The 22,655-nt window shown below is 52.9% G+C and overlaps 1 pseudogene; it reads left to right on the top strand.

The window, feature by feature from the left end:
* The first annotated feature begins 76 nt into the window (after window positions 1-76).
* On the top strand, window positions 77-21,643 carry LOC136482637 (B3 domain-containing protein Os03g0619600-like; annotated as a pseudogene).
* The last annotated feature ends 1,012 nt before the right edge of the window (window positions 21,644-22,655 follow it).

The raw sequence follows: 22,655 nt of genomic DNA, 5'->3' as shown, positions 1-22,655 counted from the left end.
ACAAACAGAGTTACTTTTTTTTTCTTATTGAAACTTGCATCTGATTTTATCATTTAAAATGCAAAAATCAGTTGCCATGGCTGGGAGTGGTGCATCCTGGATGAAACCTTGTGATGCTTGCAAAAGATACTTGGACCATTTGGATGAAAAGAATCATAGGCTCCGTTTGGCTTACCCTATATTCAGTTTGTTCGGCTTATTTTTCAGTCGGAATAGTATTTTTCTCTCACAACAATTCAGCCAGAATAATGTTTTTCAGTCAGTTTCAGCCAAGATTTAGCAAGGCGAACGAGGCCGATCCTTCCTCAGCCCCATGACTGCCAGTTTTTTTTTTTTGCCTCTCATCTGGGTACAACTATAGTATCTGCTCATGTATAGACACACACTAACCCTACACATGCACACCACACGTACACAAGCAAACCTACAACTATACTCAGATCACTGGATCGCGTCCTTTGTGATATCACCGGGTCCAACCATGAACCTGTGAGCGACGGGACGCGTCGCATTCCTTTTGTGGCTCTACGCGAGAGGCAAGAACCCCGGTGAGAGACGCGAGTGCGATTCCAGAGAATCGAATTCGCACCGGCTGCCTACCCACCGGCTGAGCGAGCTCTGCTCGGTTCTCAAGACTGCCAGTTCTAAACATAGGCCCTGTTTAGTTTCCAAAATTTTTTGTCTCCTACCGTAAAAGAGTATGTTTGGACACATACATGGAGTACTAAATGTAGACGGAAAAAAAACTAATTACACAGTTCTCGGCAAAATCGCGAGACGAATCTTTTAAGCCTAATTAGTCCATGAAAAGCCTTAAATGCTACAGTAACCCACATGTGCTAATGACCGATTAATTAGTATCATTAGATTCGTCTCGCAGTTTCCTAATGGGTTCTGTAATTTGTTTTTTTATTAGTATCCAAAAACTCCTCCCGACATCCTTCCGACACATCTGATGTGACACCCAATAATTTTCAACTCCCCAACTAAACACACCCATAGTATGGTAAGCTTTCACAAGTTTGCTATCCTTCTTGCTCGTGTTCCTGCATACATTGTATTTTTCCATTTTGAAGTGACATGATTGGTGCGTCGGAATTAGTGACATGATTGCTCGTGTTCCTGTATACTTGATTTTGTACTTTGGTATCCTTGATTCGAGGTAGCCAAAACTGCTAACTGAATATAATTCAAATCCGACTCGTCATGTACTTTAGTGTTTCTTTAACATGTCCAAGCTTTAAAACAAAAGCAGAATGAACATGTATATCATGCTACCTGAGGAAAAGCTTCAGCTTGCCCTTTTGTAAGATATTTAGTTCGTTTCATGTATTTGAGCCTTCTCGCGTATACCATTGATCACTGCTGAATAAACTAAATACCATCTGCGTTGATCCCTTACACATAGTTGCCTATCAAAAATTTGTTTAGCTTTACAAACCTCTCATGGTTGGCAAATCCTGTCAGTCACAATAGTGTGTAATAATGCAAAGTGTATCATGGATTTCTGCCAGATTCCCCACAATGGCAGTAATTTTGTGCAGCACCAGCTTCTTTTGGACATAACTAATAGATAATTATATTAACTTCTGATGGTTCTCTGTTCCACTATCGATCTTTACTACTGCCGAATTTGTACATGAAATGAGTATACCCTTTCTTGTTTTGTGCCACGCTAGTTTAAACAGTGAGCAGATGCATTTATGAAGCATTTCCCCACTGTAGAAAATGAGCACATCTTACTTTACATTATACATCTACTGTTTCTCTGGCCGTTACAGGAATAGACTCAGTTTACATCAATACTTCTTGACCTTGTGTCGGTGTTTCGTACAAGCACCGGCAAGTAAATTTATAGTAATGCGTGTTAGGTTCGGATGGTGCGCTAAAGGACACAGGAATTATACTGGTTCGGGCGGAACGTCCCTACGTCCAGTTTGTTGCTGCTTGTGTTATTAGCACCGTAAACGATCTGTAGTAAGGGATACAAACTGCGGAGAGAGGGACTGGTCCCAAGTCTCTGATCGAAGGATTGAAAGGTGGTCAAGAGCTTCATAGCTGCTTGAATGTGTGTGAGTGTGTTCTATTGTTCGGTCCTATTTCCCCCCCCCCCCCCCCCCCCGTTTGATGGAGGACATGCCTCCCCTTTTATAGATGAAGGGGCTGGCTTTACAAGGGTGAGAGCTCTAGGATGCGTACTCTACTTAGCCTTGTGGCTCATGTCTACCTAGTCAGGTCCTCCATCCTGATGAGTGCGAAGAAAGATAAGTGCTTATGATGTCGTCAATGTCTCTGTAGGATGTCAGATCAGTCACAGCATGCTGCCCCCAGGGTATGGGCTGTAGTACAGTGGTTTTGACTTAGGGGCCTCCCCCAGCCTTGCTCCACACGCCTTCTGGTTCCCATGATTCCTGTTGGGAGAATTCAGGGTCGGGGTCCGGTGTAGCGCCGTGGCCAAGGCTCTCTGACTTGGAGGACCTGAGGGGTCGGGAAGAGGGCCCCCCCCCGCTTCCTCGGGTCCACAGCGCGGTGACGGAGTATCCGTCGTTCGTGGAGATAGCAAATCCGTTCTTGGAGTGTAGCGGTTGTCGTATATCTTCGTTGGGTTTCGTGTTCCAGAGCTGAAGGCGGCGCCTACAACTCTACAGAGTGAGGTGCACGTACCTGTAATACCTTTTGGGCTCTGCGGCGCCCGGAAGGGTCTAAAGCGTCAGTCCTATCGTTCCCTGGCAGTTCTTTCCCTGTCAGGGTGCAGGGTATGGTCGTTGGAGCCATGGTTGACCCGAACGTCTTGTCTCGTCCTGTACCCATCGTTATGAGGGATAGATATCGATCAGGGCGAGGCTCGTTCTGGGCCGTCGGATGAGACGGAGGCCAGTCCCTATCTCTTGGGCGAGACTAACCCTATCCCTCCGGGATCGGGCGAGGCGGAATCTATCCCTTAGCCTTCGGGCGAGACCGAGCCCGCCCTATAGGCGTCGGGCGAGACGGAGATTAGCCTTGAGCCTTTGGGGCGAGGCAGGGTTATCCCACAAAGGCGTCGGGTGAGGCTGACCCCACCCCTCCGGGATCGGGCGAGACGGAACTCATCCCTCAGCCCTCGGGCGAGACCGAGCCCGTCCTCAAGGCGTCGGGCGAGACGGAGTTTATCCCTCGGTCCTCGGGCGAGACCGAGCCCGTCCCAAGGGTGTCGGGCGAGGCGGAACCGAACTCCTGTCATTCGAACAAAGGATGACATGGCGCCCTTATGCGTCCAGAAGTTTTTTACGTTCGGTGGTTATCGGTTCCACCTTCTGGGGTACCCCGGTATTAGGTCCCCGACAGTAGCCCCCGAGACTCTAGGTGATTCGGGCAGAACCGCCTGGAGGGTGTTTTTCGATTTCGCCGAAGCTAAATTGCCGGAGGGTGCGCGCGAGCGCACCCGATGGGTGTAGCCCCCGAGCCCCCGGGTGACTCGAGTAGAGTCGCCCGGGGGGTTGTATCGGCCCCTTCGCGGGTAAGGCTGAAGGACTTAGTTTTTCATCAACTGGGTGTTTTTTCGAGTGGGTCGTGGCGTCCCGTTCGCTGGGGACTGACTCGGGGCTATCCTAACTGGTGCTTCTGCCCCTGATGGTGGATCGTTCGTGGATTCCTTCTTAGTTGGGCTGGCCGGCGAGTTGCTGGACCCTAGGTGGGCCAAAGAGAAAAGAAACAGGCCTTTGTGGCTTGCGCTTCCCCGGTGGGCAGAGAGTCCGGATTCGCTTGGGGAAGGCGAACCGTCCGCCGAGATTTTTGGGATAAGAAGATAGGGACTGCGGGCACGTGTCCCGCGACGCGACGCGGGGGCGCGCGTGGCAGGCCCGGAGATCGAGGCGGACGGTTGCCCTTCTCGTGTCCGTCGCCCCCTATAAAACCGCGAGGTTCGCCCCCAGGGTTCCGTATTTCGCTCCCCTTCCTTTGCGTTCTGAGACATCCGCCGCCAATCTTCCCAGCCCCTCACGCCCGCATTGCCACCGTCGACCGGCCTGCGTTCGTGTTCCAGCCACCGTTAAGCTCGCGCCTGCCCTTCCCCCCTACTGCCTTAATGGAGTTGTGGGGCAGATCAAGCATCTCTTCCCGGCGTCTGGAGGGCCTCGTTCGCCATGGCCTTCTCCGCCCACAATCCGCCGTCCAGGAGTGGTTGCTTCCTGGCGACGAGGGTGAGCCGGTGCCGCCTGAAGGGTATGTCATCTCTTTTGCCCTCTTCCATGAGCGGAGATTCGGGGTACCCGCGCATAGATTCCTTAGGGGGCTATTAGATTACTATGAGGTAGAGCTGCAGCATCTAACTCCCAATGGGATACAGCATATGGCAGCGTTTATTGCCCTGTGCGAGGGTTTCCTGGGGATCGATCCCCATTTTGATCTGTGGCGGCATTTCTTTAGCGTTAGTCTGTCGAGGAGGAAGATTGGGGGGAAAGAAGTAGACGCACCGATGGGGTGTGCCAGCATTCACCTGCACCATACCCGATCGAAGGGTTACCCGTACATGCGTCTGGCCACATCCAACAAGGGATGGCATTCGCAATGGTTTTATGTTAGGGATGATGCGAGTGCCCCCCTACCGAAGTACACCAGACGTCTTATTGTGGATGCTCCGGCGTCATGGGGCTGGGGCGTCCAGACTAAAGACAAGAAGCACATCTCCGACCTTCTCTCCGCCCTCCATGCCCTGAAGGGTCGGGGTGTAAAGGGGTCAGGGATTATCGGTGCTTACCACGCGAGGAGGGTGGCGCCACTGATGGCGCGCGTGCTTCCCCTGCATCGGATGATGCCAGGGATGTCGTTTGAGGGAACGGTGCTCGTTGACGAGGCGCTCCCTTATTCGGAAGTGGCGCAGCGTGTCAAGGAAGCGACGGAGCCAACGAAAGATTCTGCCGGCATGGTCCTCGACATCATGTATCCGGTGCCCGGGCATCCACCAATGCGGCCGGAGCCTAGGTTCTTCGAATTCATAAGCCCTCTTCCCCTGCATTCTTTTCTTTCTCCTGAATCTCCCTTTTTAATACTTGCTTTTGTGATGTTGGGGCTAGCCGAGGGGGCTAGTCTTCAAGGATAGTCCGGCTCCACTGCCGAAGGACAGGGTTGTGGCGGCGGCGAATCGACTCGCGGCCGAGCGGGACAAGAAGGCAAAGGAGGAGATGAAGAAGGCGAAACGGCTGAAGCAGGAGGCACGGGACCGGGGAGAGGACGTGAGCAGCGAGGATGACGACGATGATGATGATGACGACGACGACGACGAGGTAGCCGTCGACGTGGATTGGGGCGTCCTGGCGGACGAGGAAACGCTAACAAGTGGCCACCCACCCATGCAGGGGCCCTTCACTTTTCACGCAGAGGGAAGTGAATCAATGAGGTCAGTGGAGGCCGGCGAGTCCGCCGCTTTGCACGGCGCGCCGGCCGAGGATCGGTGGATGGGGGACACCGGGCTTGCTGTCGCCGACCCTGAGGCGATCGTGGAGGGGGGTGGTATTGGAGCCGCACCCGGCTTGGGTGCCACGCCTCGTGATGTGATGGAGGGGAGCAGCTCCGGTGCTGCGCCCCGTGAGACGAGGGAGGGGGACGGCTCCGGAGCCGCGCCCGACAAGACGATGGGGGGCAGTGACTCCGGTGCCGCGCCCGACGAGATGAACCCCCCTGCCCCGGAGCAGGGGGCAGGCATGAAACGGTCCCGCCCGGACGAGTCAGGGCAGGGGTCTGGGGATCCGTCCCCAAAACGCTTCCGCCGGCCGAGGACGTCAACGTAAGCTCTTGACTCCTCTGTTTTCTTCTCTTTTTCATTTTTATTTTGACTTAACGGTTATTACCTTTGTGTAGGTTCTTGCGGACGGGCCACCCCCTGGGGCTGGCGCCCAAGAAGAGTCTCGCCCTTCAAGCGGGACAGACGGCGTCGCCTGGAGTTACCCCTGTTTCGGGCAGGGGTGGTGCCGATGTTGGGGCCGCGTTGGCCGAACCGACGGCGTCCATGGTGGCTCCCACGCCCGCGGAGGCTACTGAGCGAGCGGCTTCTTCCATGGCGGGCGTGGAAGAGCCGCCCAAGGATCGTGTGCCGCCGGTGATCGTGACTGCGCCGAGCCAAGATCAGCCAGGCGTGGTCGTGGTGGCACCCGAGGGCGTGGTGCAACCCGCGCCGCCAGGTGCCCATGTGGATCCGCCCGTGGCGCCCGAAGCGGTCTAGACGGAGGAGGGTCCAGTCGGAGGGTCCTTGAGTGCTGCGGTGGTGCCGCACAGGGTCAGGAGGGAGCCGCCACCGGCCCCTTTGTCGGGAGGAAGCCGCTCCCCTGCGCGGGGGGAGCCGCCGCTCCAGTGGATGGCTGCTCAGGACCCGACGTCGGCTCTTTTCTCGCTCGATGATCATTCCGAGAGTATGGAGCGAGAGGGTCTTGACATCGGGATTTCGACCATGCTGAACGCCCTGGACCAGGCCAGAGGAGCCCTTCGTGAGATCATTATCCCTACCTCTCAGGTATTCTCTGGACTTTCTTTTTTCTTTCTTCGTGTGTTTGTGGGCTCTCGTGTTTCTGATATCAGTCTTCTTCTTAAGATTCTTGTTGCTCGTAGCCGGAAAAAATCCCAATTCCTCCGCGAGCAGAAGGCGGAGCGGGATCGCCTCTCCGAGGAGGCCCGGCTGCGAGCAAACATGGCCGCCCAGCTTGCCATCGTCCAGGAGCGGGAGGCCCAGGCACGTCAGGATGCGGAGGAGGCGCATGGGATGTTCAAGGACCTGTCGGCGAGGTCCAAGCTGGATGGAGAGGAGATTGCCAAACTCCAAAAAGAACGAGACGAGCTGCTGCAGAGGAATGCCGCGGCTAATGAGAAGGCCAGCGAAATCCTGAAGGAGCTGGAGATGGAGCGGGACCTCCGGCAGAAGGCCGAGAGTAGGGCCACAGCCCTCCAGCAGAAGGTGGACGAGGATGTCGGGGTGGTCCGCTCACTCCGGGCGGAGCTTGATGACGCGGTGAAAGGAAAGTTGAGTGCCGAGAACGTCGCCGCCAAGATGGAGAAAGAGGCTGCCTATACGCGCAGGGCCCTTCAGGCAGAGAGTGATGAGCATGATCTTCTACAAGCTGCGGTCAGGGTGGTCCTTAACGCCCTGAATGTGACGGAGCCTGTGGAGACCAGCCCGCTCGCGGCTCGTGTCAGAGGTATCACGGCTCGGGTGGGCCAACTTGAGGAGAGTGCCTTTCACGCCGAGATTACCCAGGCCTTCACCGTCGCCCACGCCCATTATGAGAAGGAAATAAACCTGAGGGTGATGAGCGAAGGCTTTCCGTCCACCTACGAGGATGAAGAGCTGGAGGAAATGGAGAAGATGGTCGCTCCTCTTGCGAAGAACCTGGCAGACAGTCTGAAAGAAATGGTTCTCCCTTCACGGGAGTAATTAGTCGAACAATTTTGAGAATAGCTTATATGTAATATGTGGACAAGTGTCGGTATTTTCGAGTCTGGATGCCTTTCGTGCTTTTGCGTCTTAATTTCGTTTTGTTTGATTTTTTGCGATTTGATTTTTTACGGTCTTACCAATATGTTCCCCTGAATTATGCCGCTGATTATAATGTGAGGAGATTGAGGAGGTAGCCGTACCTTAACAACCCCCGAGTAAGGTCCGACCCCCGCACCTGCCTGGGGTCGGGTGTTACTGGAGACCGGAATCGTGGTTTTGGTGACAATGGATGTCCTCGCAATAATCCCTGCCCTGCCTTCCAACAGAAATCCCAACTGGGGACTCTATGGGCTCGGCAAGGTGGGGCCTTTGCTCCTGCATTGTTTGGCCCAAGCCCTCGAGCCTTGTTAGGGTCTGATGGGGGTCGGCCGTTGTTTGCGTGTTACCCCGTCCTCGGTTTTCGCAATCGGAGGGGCTGAGTGAACGACACTTGCCTCGACGGCTTGAGTACCGTGCTCAACGAGCTCGCTAACGGGTACGTTCGTGTGGAATCCGGGTCCATCATTTGCTGATGGGATCGGCAGAGCCCTCTGGTGGCACTCCACAACTTCTTAACCCGCCTCCCGGCAGATGCCTGAGTCGTTCGATAAGCTCAGGGGGCCCGATGGCCTCTCCTCGATGGAGATTCTGTGGGTTTGGCTCGAGGTTAGAATCGAACGAGAGAAGGTCGAGACGTCCCGGTTCGCTTCTGAGCGGGATCGGGCAGGGCCGCTGGGGCTCGTCTTGGTTATCTCTCCCTGGCCCTATTTGGCGTGAGGCGGCCTCGAGCCCTCGCGGGCCGGCCTTCGAACCTCAGCCTATGGTTGCCTATATCGAATGAGAATGTTTTGAATGCAATATTTAATTGAAAATAAAGGCGGGGTCGGTAACGTTACCTTGGTGATGTGAGTGGTGGAAAAGCTCCTAGCAGATGGGTTCGGGCCCCGACGTTTGTGACAAGGTTGAAAAAACCTGCGTAAGAATTGCTATTCTTTGTTTTCGTGTCTCGGTGACGATCCGAGCCGTTCGATTAACTTGGGCAGCCTGACAGCTTCTCCTTTGGGGGAGACTCTGTAGGCGGACCCCTCCGATCCCTTCATTGAGGGGGCCGACGTCGAAACTAGAGACGCGAGGGGCGTTGAGTAGGATTTTTCTGGTAAACAGAAACACCGTAGCTACCGGGGCGTAGGGTTTGCTAGTTCGTCCAGTTTTACTCAAAGCTTTGTGCCTGTATGTCGCGCCCTTAGTTTCGGGCGTACGGAGGGGTCAGGTGAAGAGGATGTCTAGACTGGTAGTCATCCTCGACAGCCCCCGAGTGATGCTCGCGTCCCTGCTATTTGACGGGGTCGGAATCTTGCGAACGAATTTTAACGTATAAAGTGAGAAAGCTGAGAGGCTTATCTTTCTTTGGTCGTGTCTTCTGAGCCAAACGGTCGACCCAGGAGATCTAAAGGGTCCCGTCATCGGGTCGTCCGTGGTCCTGCATGGGAAGGCGAAAAAGTTGTCTGCCTATGTGGGTGCCTTAATCGCCGCGTCCGGAGCGGGTCAGTGGCGGGCCATACCCTGGCAGTGTTCAATTTGACCAAAGAGGGACGCTTCGTAGACCGGGGTTTGTCCCGTCACTTCCGGCGCGTCCCCTCAGATATCAATCAGCATTGATTGCGTATTAAAAAAGGGGAAGGGAGAGGGTTTTTCGTCCGACCTTTCGCCTTTCCTTAGTTACTGCGCCTCCTCCTTAAATAGGGAGGGGGAGAGGAGTTCTCATCCCACATCCCCTTCTACCTCCGAGCCGCTATCTCTCCTTCTTCTTCCTTTCTGTCCAACGCGTCCGTGTGTCGCGGTGGTTCCTGAGTGAGGAAGAGTAATGCCAGAGAGAGATAGAGAACTTACAAACTTGCTCGTGATTCTGGTGCGTGATGTCGAGCCGGAGGTTATCCAACGTAGATGAGATGGTACGCGCGGCCCTTAGTGAGGAGTCGCTGCTGCTGAAGGAGAAAAGGCGTCGGTGGGTGTCGTGCGTCGTTGACTGCGCCGTCGTTCGCTGCACTCCTCCTTTGGCTGGAGGCGTTTCCTGCCCCTACGCTGTTGTCAGGGTTATGGCTGGGGATGATGGCGTAGTCCCCAGACGCCATGATGGTGGCGTTGCTGCCGGGGTTGCGGCTGATGACGATGGCGTAGTCCCCGGACGCTCCAGCGGAGGCGTCATAGATGGTGGCGCCTTCGAGGGTCCAGCGAAGATGTCGCCGATGGAGAGCGTGGTACGGCGCCCGCAGTAGATGAGTTGGCCCGTGTACATGCCCTCGACGTCGCCGATGGAGAGCGTGGCACGGCGGCCGCAGTGGACGAACTGGCCCGTGTACATGCCCTCGACGTCGCCGATGGAGAGCGTGGCACGGCGGCCGCAGTGGACGAACTGGCCCGTGTACATGCCCTCGGCGTCGCCGATGGAGAGCGTGGTACAGCGATCGTAGTAGCACTTGTGGTAGAGCTGAGCCGAGACTGTAATGAAATAACGTTGTGGGGAAGCCCCCGAGTAAACAATCTTCAGGGTATATTGTTCCTTTTTTGTAATGACATCGCTTTGTAAGTGGTGAATTTGTGCAAAAAATGAACAAAATTACATCCTTTGCTTATGGCAAATCATTTTAATGCTTTCCAACTCTTCTCATGGTCTAAGTCATAGGGAGCTAGGAACGTGGGCGAACTAATTCTGACTGAACTGGTGAGCAAAGAGGTTGCAGACGCTGGGGCGTGGGTGTCTCGCAGTCCTACCAGTCGTATTCAGAATTGGTTCCCAAGATCTTAGCCCTCGAGACTCGTTTATGAGGCGAATGGAAAACTTAGAAAAATGTTTGCAAGTATAACACAGGGATTTTTTACAAGCGTAATACTTGTACTACACATGACATATGTTACAATCACATGCCAGCCCCCGAGTGAGGTCTAACCCCTCGCGATTTGCAGGGGTCGGTAGTTACTAAGGATCGGAGTTCTGTTAAGACAAAAACTGATAGGGAAAAGTGTAAGCTTATTTTAAGGATAGAAATGGCGTAGCTGCTCAATGTTCCAGGCGTTGGTGAAGACCTCGCCTTTGATGGTTTTCAACCGGTAGGCGCCTGGGTGAAGTATTTCCGCGACGATGTAGGGCCCTTCCCAGGGCGGGGAGAGTTTGTGACGATCCTTGTTGCTCTGTACAAGACGGAGGACGAGGTCTCCGACGTTGAAGGCTCGACCCCGCACCCGTCGGCTGTGGTACCGCCGCAACGCTTGCTGGTACTTGGCTGAATGGAGGAGGGCGATGTCGCGGGCCTCGTCTAGCTGGTCCATGGCGTCTTGGTGAGATGCCCCGGCTCCCTTTGCGTCATATGCTCTGATTCTTGGCGCTCCATAGTCGAGGTCCGTCGGGAGAACGGCCTTGGAGCCGTAGATCATGAAAAAGGGTGTGTAGCCGGTGGCCCGGCTAGGAGTCATCCTTAGGCTCCAGAGCACAGCCGGGAGCTCAGCGAGCCAACGCGCGCCGAATTTATTCAACCGGTTGAAAATTCTAGGTTTGAGGCCTTGAAGGAGCATGCCGTTTGCGCGCTCGACCTGTCCGTTCGTCCGGGGGTGCGCGACGGCTGCCCAATCGATTCGGATGTGTTGTTCATCACAGAAACGAACAAATTTCCTACCCAGCTCGATGGCGATTCGTAGGCCGTTGATGAGCGCTTCGTATTCTACAGTGTTGTTTGATGAGGGAAAATGAAGCCGAACCATGTACCTCATGTGGACCCCGAGGGGGGATACTAAGACTAGTCCTGCTCCGGCGCCCTTCTTCATCAGCGATCCGTCAAAGTACATTATCCAGTACTCTTGATCGACGGCTGCTGGTGGCATCTGGACCTCGGTCCATTCCGCGATGAAGTCAGCCAGTGCCTGAGATTTGATCGCCGTTCGGGGGACATAAGAAATGCCCTGATCCATCAGCTCGAGCGCCCACTTTGCGGTTCTTCCCGTAGCGTCATGGCTACGAACGACCTCGCCGAGGGGGAACGACGTCACTACTGTCACGGGGTGTGACTCGAAGTAGTGGCGTAGCTTCCTTTTGGTGATGAGGACGGTGTAGAGGAGTTTCTGGATCTGGGAGTAGCGGGTTTTGGAGTCGGATAGCACTTCGCTGATGAAATATACAGGGCGCTGCACCTTGAAGATGTGCCCTTCCTCCTCTCGCTCTACTATTAAGGCGGAGCTAACCACCTGGGTGGTGGCTGATATATATAGTAGGAGAGATTCTCCATCGCGTGGAGGAACTAGGACCGGCGGCTTAGTTAAAAATTGTTTAACCATGTCAAGTGCCTCCTGAGCCTCGGCTGTCCACTCGAAGTGGTCAGTTTTCTTCAGAAGTCGATAAAGGGGGAGTCCTCGTTCGCCGAGGCGTGAAATGAATCGGCTGAGGGCGGCAAGGCACCCTGTGATCCGCTGAACCCCCTTTATGTTTTGGATCGGGCCCATCCTCGTGATGGCCGATATCTTCTCTGGGTTGGCTTCGATGCCACGCTCGGAGACGATAAAGCCGAGCAGCATGCCCCTCGGGACTCCGAAAACACATTTTTCGGGATTGAGCTTGATGCCGTTCGCCCGGAGTTTCGCAAAGGTGCGTTCAAGGTCGGCGACAAGGTGGTCAGCCCGCTTGGATTTGACTACGATGTCGTCGACATAGACCTCAACGGTTCGCCCGATGAGGTCTCCGAAGCAACTAAGCATACAGCGCTGGTACGTCGCCCCAGCATTCTTCAAACCAAACGGCATTGAAACGTAGCAAAATGATCCGAAGGGTGTGATAAAAGATGTCACGAGCTGGTCGGACTCTTTCATCGCGATCTGATGGTAGCCTGAGTATGCGTCAAGGAAACAGAGGGTTTCGCACCCCGAGGTGGAATCGACTATTTGGTCTATTCGGGGCAAAGGAAATGGATCCTTTGGACACGCTTTGTTGAGACCAGTATAATCAACACACATTCTCCATTTCCCACTCTTTTTTCGAACAAGAACAGGATTTGCTAACCACTCTGGGTGGTATACTTCCTTAATGAATCCTGCGGTCAGTAGTTTGGCTATCTCCTCGCCGATGGCCCTGCGTTTCTCCTCGTCGAAGCGGCGCAGGCGTTGTTTCACCGGCTTGGAGCCCGGGAGGATCTGGAGGGTATGCTCGGCGACCTCCCTCGGGATGCCCGGCATATCCGAGGGTTTCCACGCAAAGATGTCCTTGTTGGCGCGGAGGAAGTCGACGAGCGCGCTTTCCTATGCGGAGGAGAGCGCGGTCCCGATTCGGACTTTTTTGCCCTCAGAGCTACTGGGATCCAAGAGGACGTCCCTGGAACCCTCTGCTGATTCGAACGATCCGGACGACTTCTTTGCGTCGGGTGTCCCTTCAATGACCTCCTTCCTGAGGGTGGCGAGCTCTTCGGACGCGATGACCGCGGATGCGTGTCCGCAGCATTCGACCTCGCACTCGTAAGCGCGCTGGAAGGAGGTGCCGATGGTGGTGATCCCACGGGGACCTGGCATCTTCAGCTTTAGGTATGTGTAATTGGGCACGGCCATGAACTTCGCGTAACATGGTCGCCCCAGAATGGCGTGGAAAGTCCCCGGGAATCCCACCACATCGAAGGTGAGGGTCTCAGTCCGGTAATTGGATCGATCCCCAAAAGTGACGGGCAGGTCAATCTGCCCTAGTGGCACAGCTTGCCTTCCAGGCACGACGCCATGGAAAGGTGCTCGGACGGGACGGAGGTGCGTTCGGTCGACGCCCATCTCATCGAGCGTCTTGGCGTACATGATGTTGAGGCCGCTGCCCCCATCCATCAGTACCTTGGTGAGCCGCTTTGGACCGACGATCGGGTCGACGACAAGCGGATACCTCCCCGGGTGTGGGATGGCATCTGGATGGTCGGACCGGTCGAAGGTTATGGCGGATTCCGACCACCGGAGATAAGCTGGCATAGCCAGTCCAGCGGTATAGACCTCTCGACATGCGACCTTCTGGCGGCGCCTGGAGTCATAGGCCGCTGATCCTCCGAAGATCATGAGGGCACCGGTCGGTGTTGGGAAGGCGTCGTCCTTCTCCTCCGTGTCGTCAATGGTGGGAACAGGCTCCTTCCCCTTCTCCTCCTTGTTCAGGCCCCCGGCCAAGTATTTGCGCATAAGGCCGCATTCCTTGTATAGGTGCTTGGCCGGGAAGGCGTGGTTTGGGCATGGCCCCTCGAGCATTTTCTCGAAGTGGTTCGGAGTGCCCTCCGCGGGCTTCCGGCCACCTTTGCGGTCGGTTGCGGCCACGAGCGAGTTGTCGCGCCGTTGCTTCTTACTTTTCCCTTTGGCGGGACGGTTGGAGGCGCCTTCGCTGGCGCCCTCGTCCCGCCTTGTCTTTCCGTCGGAGCGATCAAAGATGGCTCCGACCGCCTCCTCTCCAGAGGCGTGACTGGTGGCGATGTCCAGAAGTTCCTTGGTAGTTCGTGGGCCCCTGCGTCCTAGCTTGTGGACCAGGGACTCGCAGGTCGTTCCGGACAGAAAGGCTCCTATTACGTCGGCGTCGGCGACGTTTGGGAGCTCGTTGCATTGTCGGGAGAAGCGCCGGATGTACCCGCGGAGGGTTTCATCGGCCTTCTGACGGCAGTTCTTGAGGTCCCATGGGTTTCCAGGGTGTTTGTATGTGCCCTGGAAGTTACCCACGAAGATCTCAGTTAGATCCGCCCAACTCTGAATAGCATTGGACGGTAGGTGCTCCAGCCATGCTCGTGCCGAGTCGGCCAAGAACAGCGGGAGATTGCGAATAATAAAATTATCATCACTCGCACCACCGGCCTGACATGCAAGCCGATAGTCTTCGAGCCAAAGCCTGGGATTTGTTTCGCCAGAATATTTAGGAATGTTCGTAGGCGGTCGATACCTTAGGGGGAACGCGGCGTTGAGGATGTGCCGGCCAAAGGCCTGAGGGCCGGGCAGAACGGGGCTCGGGCTTCGGTCTTCGTCGCTGTCGTAGCGCCCTCCACGTCGGGGATGATAGCCGCGGCGCGCTGCTTCTCCCTCGTCACCATGGGCACGTCTCCGGGCGTCGATGATGCTGCGTACGTCGCGGCCACGGCCGAGGCGTTGATGTACAGGGACGACGGAGGGCTGCCCGCCGGCTGGCGGTGTTTGGTGTACGGATGTGTCCTTGGTGGGACGCACTGAGGGCGCGTGCTTGCTGGTGTCGGGTTCGCGTCGTCAAGACAACGAACTTTCCGCTTGCTGCGCTGCTGCACGCTCGAGCAACGTGCGAATCTCCCGATAAGCGTGTCGATCCTCGGACGTCGCGGCCTCTGGAAGGCCATGCAGCAAAGCGGTCGCTGCGGCGATGTTCTGGCTGGCTCGGGCAAAGTGAGGAAAGGCCCCATCGTCGGTGAGGATCCTTTGATGTATGGTGCGGGCTGTGGCGCGCGCGCGCCCCCCGTCTTTGCGGCGTTCAATCTCACGATTGATGTCCGCGTATTCCCGTGCGAGCCCTTGCCCGACCTCATCGATCTCTTGCTGACGAGCCCTTAGCTGCTCCATCCTCAGGTGAGATGGGGCTGTCCCCTCTTCCCCGGATCTGCCGTCAGGATTGTTTGTAGGGGTGGCCTCTTCCCTGGAGGCGCTTTCGACGTGACCCTCGGGGGTCTGCGTCATGTAGCACTCTCGGGAAGGATGGTGGCTCCCCCTACTAGAATCTGAGCTGGAGAGCGATACAGGCTTCTCGTTGAGGAGCTCGTAGAGGGTCTCCGTATTGCACTCAATCACCCCCACGAACTCGATGTCCGTGGGTGATTGAACCACACGTAGCGCCCAAGGGCGGCCAGCGGTCGCCGCAGCGTTGTGGAGACCGAATGGAAACGCTGTCGGGGCGCTCCATACGGACCTTTCCGGATACATGGTGGCGTCGTGGGAAGCCCTCTTGGGTGACGGGACTCCTCGGGAGTTGTCTGGTGGGCCCTCAAGCCTGAGACGGCTGAGGTTGATGGAAGGGGGAGAGGGGGCGGCTGAATGAGTCAGCGCCAGCTCTCCTCCTAGCGTGATGATGAAATCCAGGTCGCCGAAACGCACGTGTGCGCCCGGGGCCCAGGTGATTGCGTGGGTGGCCATCCGAGACCTGATTTGGAACGCGCAAAGCCCCTACCTGGCGCGCCAACTGTCGGTGTTTCGTACAAGCACCGGCAAGTAAATTTATAGTAATGCGCGTTAGGTTCGGATGGTGCGCTAAAGGACACAGGAATTATACTGGTTCGGGCGGAACGTCCCTACGTCCAGTTTGTTGCTGCTTGTGTTATTAGCACCGTAAACGATCTGTAGTAAGGGATACAAACTACGGAGAGAGGGACTGGTCCCAAGTCTCTGATCGAAGGATTGAAAGGTGGTCAAGAGCTTCGTAGCTGCTTGAATGTGTGTGAGTGCGTTCTATTGTTCGGTCCTATTTCCCCCCCCCCCCCCCCCCCGTTTGATGGAGGACATGCCTCCCCTTTTATAGATGAAGGGGCTGGCTTTACAAGGGTGAGAGCTCCAGGATGCGTACTCTACTTAGCCTTGTGGCTCATGTCTACCTGGTCAGGTCCTCCATCCTGATGAGTGCGAAGGAAGATAAGTGCTTATGATGTCGTCAATGTCTCTGTAGGATGTCAGATCAGTCACAGCATGCTGCCCCCAGGGTATGGGCTGTAGTACAGTGGTTTTGACTTAGGGGCCTCCCCCAGCCTTGCTCCACACGCCTTCTGGTTCCCATGATTCCTGTTGGGAGAATTCGGGGTCGGGGTCCGGTGTAGCGCCGTGGCCAAGGCTCTCTGACTTGGAGGACCTGAGGGGTCGGGAAGAGGGCCCCCCCGCTTCCTCGGGTCCACAGCGCGGTGACGGAGTATCCGTCGTTCGTGGAGATAGCAAATCCGTTCTTGGAGTGTAGCGGTTGTCGTATATCTTCGTTGGGTTCCGTGTCCCAGAGCTGAAGGCGGCGCCTACAACTCTACAGAGTGAGGTGCACGTACCTGTAATACCTTTTGGGCTCTGCGGCGCCCGGAAGGGTCTAAAGCGTCAGTCCTGTCGTTCCCTGGTAGTTCTTTCCCTGTCAGGGTGCAGGGTATGGTCGTTGGAGCCATGGTTGACCCGAACGTCTTGTCTCGTCCTGTACCCATCGTTATGAGGGATAGATATCGATCAGGGCGAGGCTCGTTCTGGGCCGTCGGATGAGATGGAGGCCAGTCCCTATCTCTTGGGCGAGACTAACCCTATCCCTCCGGGATCGGGCAAGGCGGAATCTATCCCTTAGCCTTCGGGCGAGACCGAGCCCGCCCTATAGGCGTCGGGCGAGACGGAGATTAGCCTTGAGCCTTTGGGGCGAGGCAGGGTTATCCCACAAAGGCGTCGGGTGAGGCTGACCCCACCCCTCCGGGATCGGGCGAGACGGAACTCATCCCTCAGCCCTCGGGCGAGACCGAGCCCGTCCTCAAGGCGTCGGGCGAGACGGAGTTTATCCCTCGGTCCTCGGGCGAGACCGAGCCCGTCCCAAGGGTGTCGGGCGAGGCGGAACCGAACTCCTGTCATTCGAACAAAGGATGACATGGCGCCCTTATGCGTCCAGAAGTTTTTTACGTTCGGTGGTTATCGGTTCCACCTTCTGGGGTACCCCGGTATTAGGTCCCCGACACCTTGTTACTATAGGTCGTGCCGAAGAGATTTCTGAAGCATTTAGCTAGAAAGTTGTCAGGAACCATCAAGTCAGAGTCCCCTAACCGTGGTCCATATGATGTTGAAGTTACCGAGCACTGTAGCAAGGTAGTGTTCCGACATGGATGGGGGCAATTTGTTGAGTCCCATCACATAAAAGAAAATGATTACTTGCTGTTTCGTCACATTGAGAGATCTTGTTTTGAGGTTTTGATCTTTGATTCTGATGGCTGTTTTTTTTTGAAACAATGGTAGGAGCTCTGCCTTTCAATTAAGACGAATAAAGTTTATATACAAGCAAAAGGTAGCCAAGCGTGGCGCCAAACACCACGAAAGGTTACCCACGCAACGCGACAAAGTACACACCGACAACCCATCATAAGATGTCAGACCAACAGGTCCGAAGCAGTAGGCTGCAGCAGGTCATCGTTGCCGAGCTCAACGGCCCCGCGAAGAGCAGCCCTGTGAGAAAGTGTTTCCTTGTGCTGGCATAAGAAGTGTAGATTACGTTGATATCTCAAGCAGCTCTCATCATGAGACCACAGAATCATCAGCAAGTGAAAGATTTGTTAGGTGTCAGAAAGGTAGTTCCTGTCATCATGGGAAGACTGCAAAAATGGCTGCAGCATTCTCGTCATCTGAGGAGTCAGGTTAATGTTAATTAGGTTACACATTTGAGTTGAATTTTATGATACTTATTCTCTAATCTGCTGCGAAACTTTGTACAGGAGAAGATATTCCATCTGAAGACAAATCTTCTCAGTCGGATGATCTTCAGACACCCCTGAGGCAACATTATGTTTTGTCACTAAGAAGCTACCAATCTGAAACACAAGAGGAGAGAGTAATTGCGCTTATCCAGGAAATTCAACCTGAAAGCACTGCTTTTGTGGCAGTCATGAGGAAGGGCCATGTTCAACCACCTTGTCCTTGTCTGATAATATCACAACTCATTGTTGGAACCGGTGGTGATCACCGAGTTCATGATTTTGGAGCTGGCTTACAGCCGGCCCGGCTCGTTATCACGAGCCTGCGCTCCCACAGGTCCCAGGTCCACCGGAGCTACAACATATAAGGTCCTTGGGCCTTACTCAATCCAAAAGACTAGCCTTTTAAGTAAGGGTTCTTACGTCTTATATGTTGTGCTCCCCCACCATCGCTATACGATGTGGGACTAAACCCCAATAATCTCTCCCTTAGTCACACATCGGGGTGCCCCCGCCATATGTGTGACGCTCGAGATTTTTTAATTGGGTTTGATTTTCTGACCATGGGCTCCGATACCAATTGTTGAAACCGGTGGTGACCACCGAGTTCACGATCTTAGAGCTGGCTTATAGCCGGCCTGGCTCGTTACCACGAGCCTGCGCTCCCACAGGTCCCAGGTCCACCGGAGCTAACAACATATAAGATCTTTGGGCCTTACCCAACCCAAAAGACTAGCCTGATAGGTAGGGTTCTCCCGCTATATGTTGTGCTCTCCCACCATCGCTATACGATGTGGGACTAAACCCCAACAATCTCCCCCTTAGTCACACATCGGGGTGCCCCCGCCATATGTGACGCTTGAAATTTTTTATCGGATTTAGCTTTTTTTACCATGGGCTCTGATACCAATTGTTGGAACCGGTGGTGACACCGAGTTCACGATCTTAGAGCTGGCTTACAGCAGGCCCGGCTCGTTACCACAAGCATGCGCTCCCACAGGTTTCAGGTCCACCGGAGCTACAACATATATGGTATTGGGCCTTCCCAACCCAAAAGACTAGCATGATAGGCGAGGGTTTTCCCATCTTATATGTTATGCTCCCTCACCATCGCTACACGATGTGGGACTAAACCCCAACAATCTCCCCCTTAGTCACACATCGGGGTGCCCCCCAACATATGTGTGACGCTCGAGATTTTTTTATTGGGTTTAGCTTTTTTGACCATGGACTCTGATACTAATTATTGGAATCGGTGGTGACCATCGAGTTCAAGATCTTGGAGCTGGCTTACAACCGGCCCGGCTCGTTACCACGAGTCTGCGCTCCCACAGGTCCCAGGTCCACCAGAGCTACAACATATAAGCCACGATTTTTTTTACCAAGAACCTTATATGTTGTAGCTCCGGTGGACCTGGAACCTGTGGGAGCGCAGGCTCGTGGTAACGAGCTGGGCCGGCTATAAGCCAGCTCCAAGATCGCGAGAACTCGGTGGTCACCACCGGTTCCAACAGGGGGGGCAAAGTGCAAAGTGTTCCTATTAATGCAACTCACTTATCAATAATAACTTTTTGTTGATAGCTGATTTTGTATTACTGAGCATTTATCTTGTCGATATAAGAGGAATTTGGCCATCTTCAAGTATTCTCAGGAACCTTCTGAACACTTGTTAAACAAATAAATTTTGTTTCTTTTCTTTGACAATTGAAACTGTATTCTTGGTTGCCTGTCAAGAGCCTCACGTCTTGCTCCATATATAATCAGGTTATTTCTACGGGATATGCACTTGCACATTTTCCACGTAAAAGCATGAATGTGACTCTTCAGAGGCCAGGCAAGAGCAAGAAGTGGCACCCCAAATTCTGCAAAAGAAAAGATGCAAGAATGTATGTGCTTAAGGGGCAGTGAATGGACTTTGTCCGTGACAATCATGTGCAGGAGGGAGATATCTGCCTCTTTTTACCGACAATGGCTGGGACTGGGAGAACATCCACATTTACAGTCTATTTAATTCAGGCAACAGCAACTTGTTCTAGGGGTGGATCTGGTAAGAGGGGAAGCTTAAACTGTCAAAAGGAAACAGCAAAGAAGGCTGCAACATCCTCACTGTATGAGGAATCAGGTTAAATTGCTGAGCCATTTGTATTTTCGCATCATACTTCTTTTATTGTTGTCGTTTTTACAATTTAATATAATATCTTAGCAGGAGAAGATAGTCTATCTGGCTACGAATCTATCCAGTCAGATCATGTCACGGCATGCTCAGAGCGTAATTATGTCTTATCGGCACGGTGCCACCTGACTGCAGAACAAGAGGAGAAAATAGTTGCTCTTGTCAAGAAAGTTCAACCAGAAATTCATTTCCTTGTGGTTCAAATGAAGAAGAGCTATGTCAACCATCTTAGACCTGATCTGGTAATATGCACTGGTCTTTTTCTGTGTAGTGGGTTACTCTATGCCATTGAAGTGGTCTCTTCTTTACATGTTTATAATAATTCAGTGCAAACCATTATCGGTTGTGTCATGTTGCATTCGTGGTTTAGGTATTGTAAAGTAAACAAGGATATGTTCAAGTTCTTATTGAACTTTGAAACACTACATTTTTTTCACTTGTCACTACATCAGCATTATCATTTTCTTTATTTTCAGTTGAATGAATGGATCGAGTTTATTGCTAGATCAGCCTTTCGTTTAAATCTTTACAAATCGTTTTCCTGTCTGTTAGGTCATTTGTAAGGGTTATGCAGCACAACACTTTCCTCAAGAAAGCCAATCCATCACACTTGAACGCCCAGGAGGGAAAAAGCGGCGTTCCAGGCTCCATGTTAGACCTGAGGGACGTGGATACATGCTAACTACGCGATGGCAAAACTTTGTCCGTGATAACCATTTACAGGAGGATGATATATGCCTGTTTCAACCGATGCCAAGTGAAAAAGGTTTCAGAGTGATGGTCCATCTGCTTCGTGAGCGAAGCACTAGTTCCTCTTCCTCGGATGGGCATGCTCATGGCTTACACAGCCATATAAAAAGAGGACTGACATCAACTGCGCATGTTCATGAGAAATCAGGCAGTATGGACACTTTCCACTGTTATGGTCTAGCATGTCACATATTTTGTTTTGCGTCATTTTGTCCTATTTGAGGATGATGAATTGATGATGCAGAGTCCTTTTTGCAGGTGAGAATTCTGGATCGTTGGACCTGCATAAGCGTCAACCTGTGCAGCAAGGGCATCAAGTTTTGAGTGACTGTGGGGGGCCTTCTAGTTCTAAGCCTCCTCTCTATGTGGTACTGGGCGGCACCTGTTTAACTCCAGCACAAGACAAGGCAGTGCAAGAGAAAGCCATGGCCATTAAGGCCGAAGTGTCCATTTTTGTGGCGACGATGAATAAGAAAATTCTTGGCTACAACAACGAAGCTTTCATCCTAGTAAGTCCAAATGCTTCAAGTATATGCATACACAAAAACCCGAGTTTTAGTTCTGTAGACAGTACATAGGTATTGGTTGAGCTTATTTACTCTTTGTACCTGGAATGTAATGCAGGACTTCAGTGATGCCGCTGAGTATCTTCCAGACGGGAAGCAATCTCTGACGCTCCGTTGGCAGGGGCAGGGCAGGGCGTGGCGCACAGACTTGCACAACCGGCTGATGCTTGCCACCGGAGAATGGAGCGAGTTTGCCCGCGACAGCGGCCTGGAAGACGGGGACATCTGCCTGTTCGAGCCGATGAAGAATGAGAGGCTTGCCATGCTGGTGCACATCATTCGCAGCAAGCAGTACTCTTAACTAGCTGTTATTCTGCTCATGGACTCACCTTATGGTAGCTTTTGACGACCTGGAGAAAAATCGTTAGTGTGGACTTGTAGGTGACTGAGGGGCTGCCCTACAGTCACTACTGCTAAAAAATAAAGTTAGGCGATGCTCTGTGAGTGTGATAAGTACTTCGAAGTAAACTCCTGTTCATGAATAATCTTGTGCGTTGTATCACTGGATCTGTGCTTTTGTACAGGAGTAAGATGTTTAGTAGAGTTCTCTTGTGTTGAACTATATGATGATGTCCCGTGGCTTGGTAAGAGATTACATCAATTTTAGTCATCACAGCATGCGCCGATTGCCAAATGCCATCCCCTCACGTATGAAACAAGCTCCATGTTAGTCCTCTTGAGGCAAAATTAAAACGAGGAATTCTCACAAAAGAATATCTGACCATTGACAATGATATCAGTGGGTCTAAAATTGAGTTATCCACCTCTACTATTAGAAGAAAAAAAATTACACAATGCAAACTTATATCTAAGAAAAAGTTAACAAATACCGCTATATCTGCTTCGAAATTGCACACCTATATGTCTTGTATTACAAAATTTTATAATTTCATACTTTGATTTTCGAAATAGGAAGAAAAAACATATGATTTTTAAACTGTGGGTAGTTAATTCTAGCTAACTTAAGTTTACTTTTAGGTCCATCACGACACCATGCTTTATTTGTTTTCCCACCAAAAGGCTCCTCGCATTTCATATAGCAATCGAATGTAGCCAATCTAACACTCCATATACTTGGCTCCAGAGGTCTTTAACTCACTATACTTTGATCATTCGTTTATTTTATACTATATTGTTTATAATTATTGGATAGTACATTCAATTACAAATCTAATAATATCGAGTTTATATTACAATAGCCAAAAGCTATGAGCAAAATTATTGATCAAATATTATAAAGCTTGACTCTTAACGTAAGCACAATGTCTTATAAACTGGACCATTGGGAGTATGAACTAAGCTATGCTTAGACT

Source organism: Miscanthus floridulus, chromosome 1 (genome assembly GCF_019320115.1).
Source record: "Miscanthus floridulus cultivar M001 chromosome 1, ASM1932011v1, whole genome shotgun sequence".
Taxonomy (NCBI): Eukaryota; Viridiplantae; Streptophyta; class Magnoliopsida; order Poales; family Poaceae; genus Miscanthus; species Miscanthus floridulus.
The sequence above is the reverse complement of the archived record's forward strand: the minus strand, read 5'-3'. Positions and strand labels throughout refer to the sequence as shown.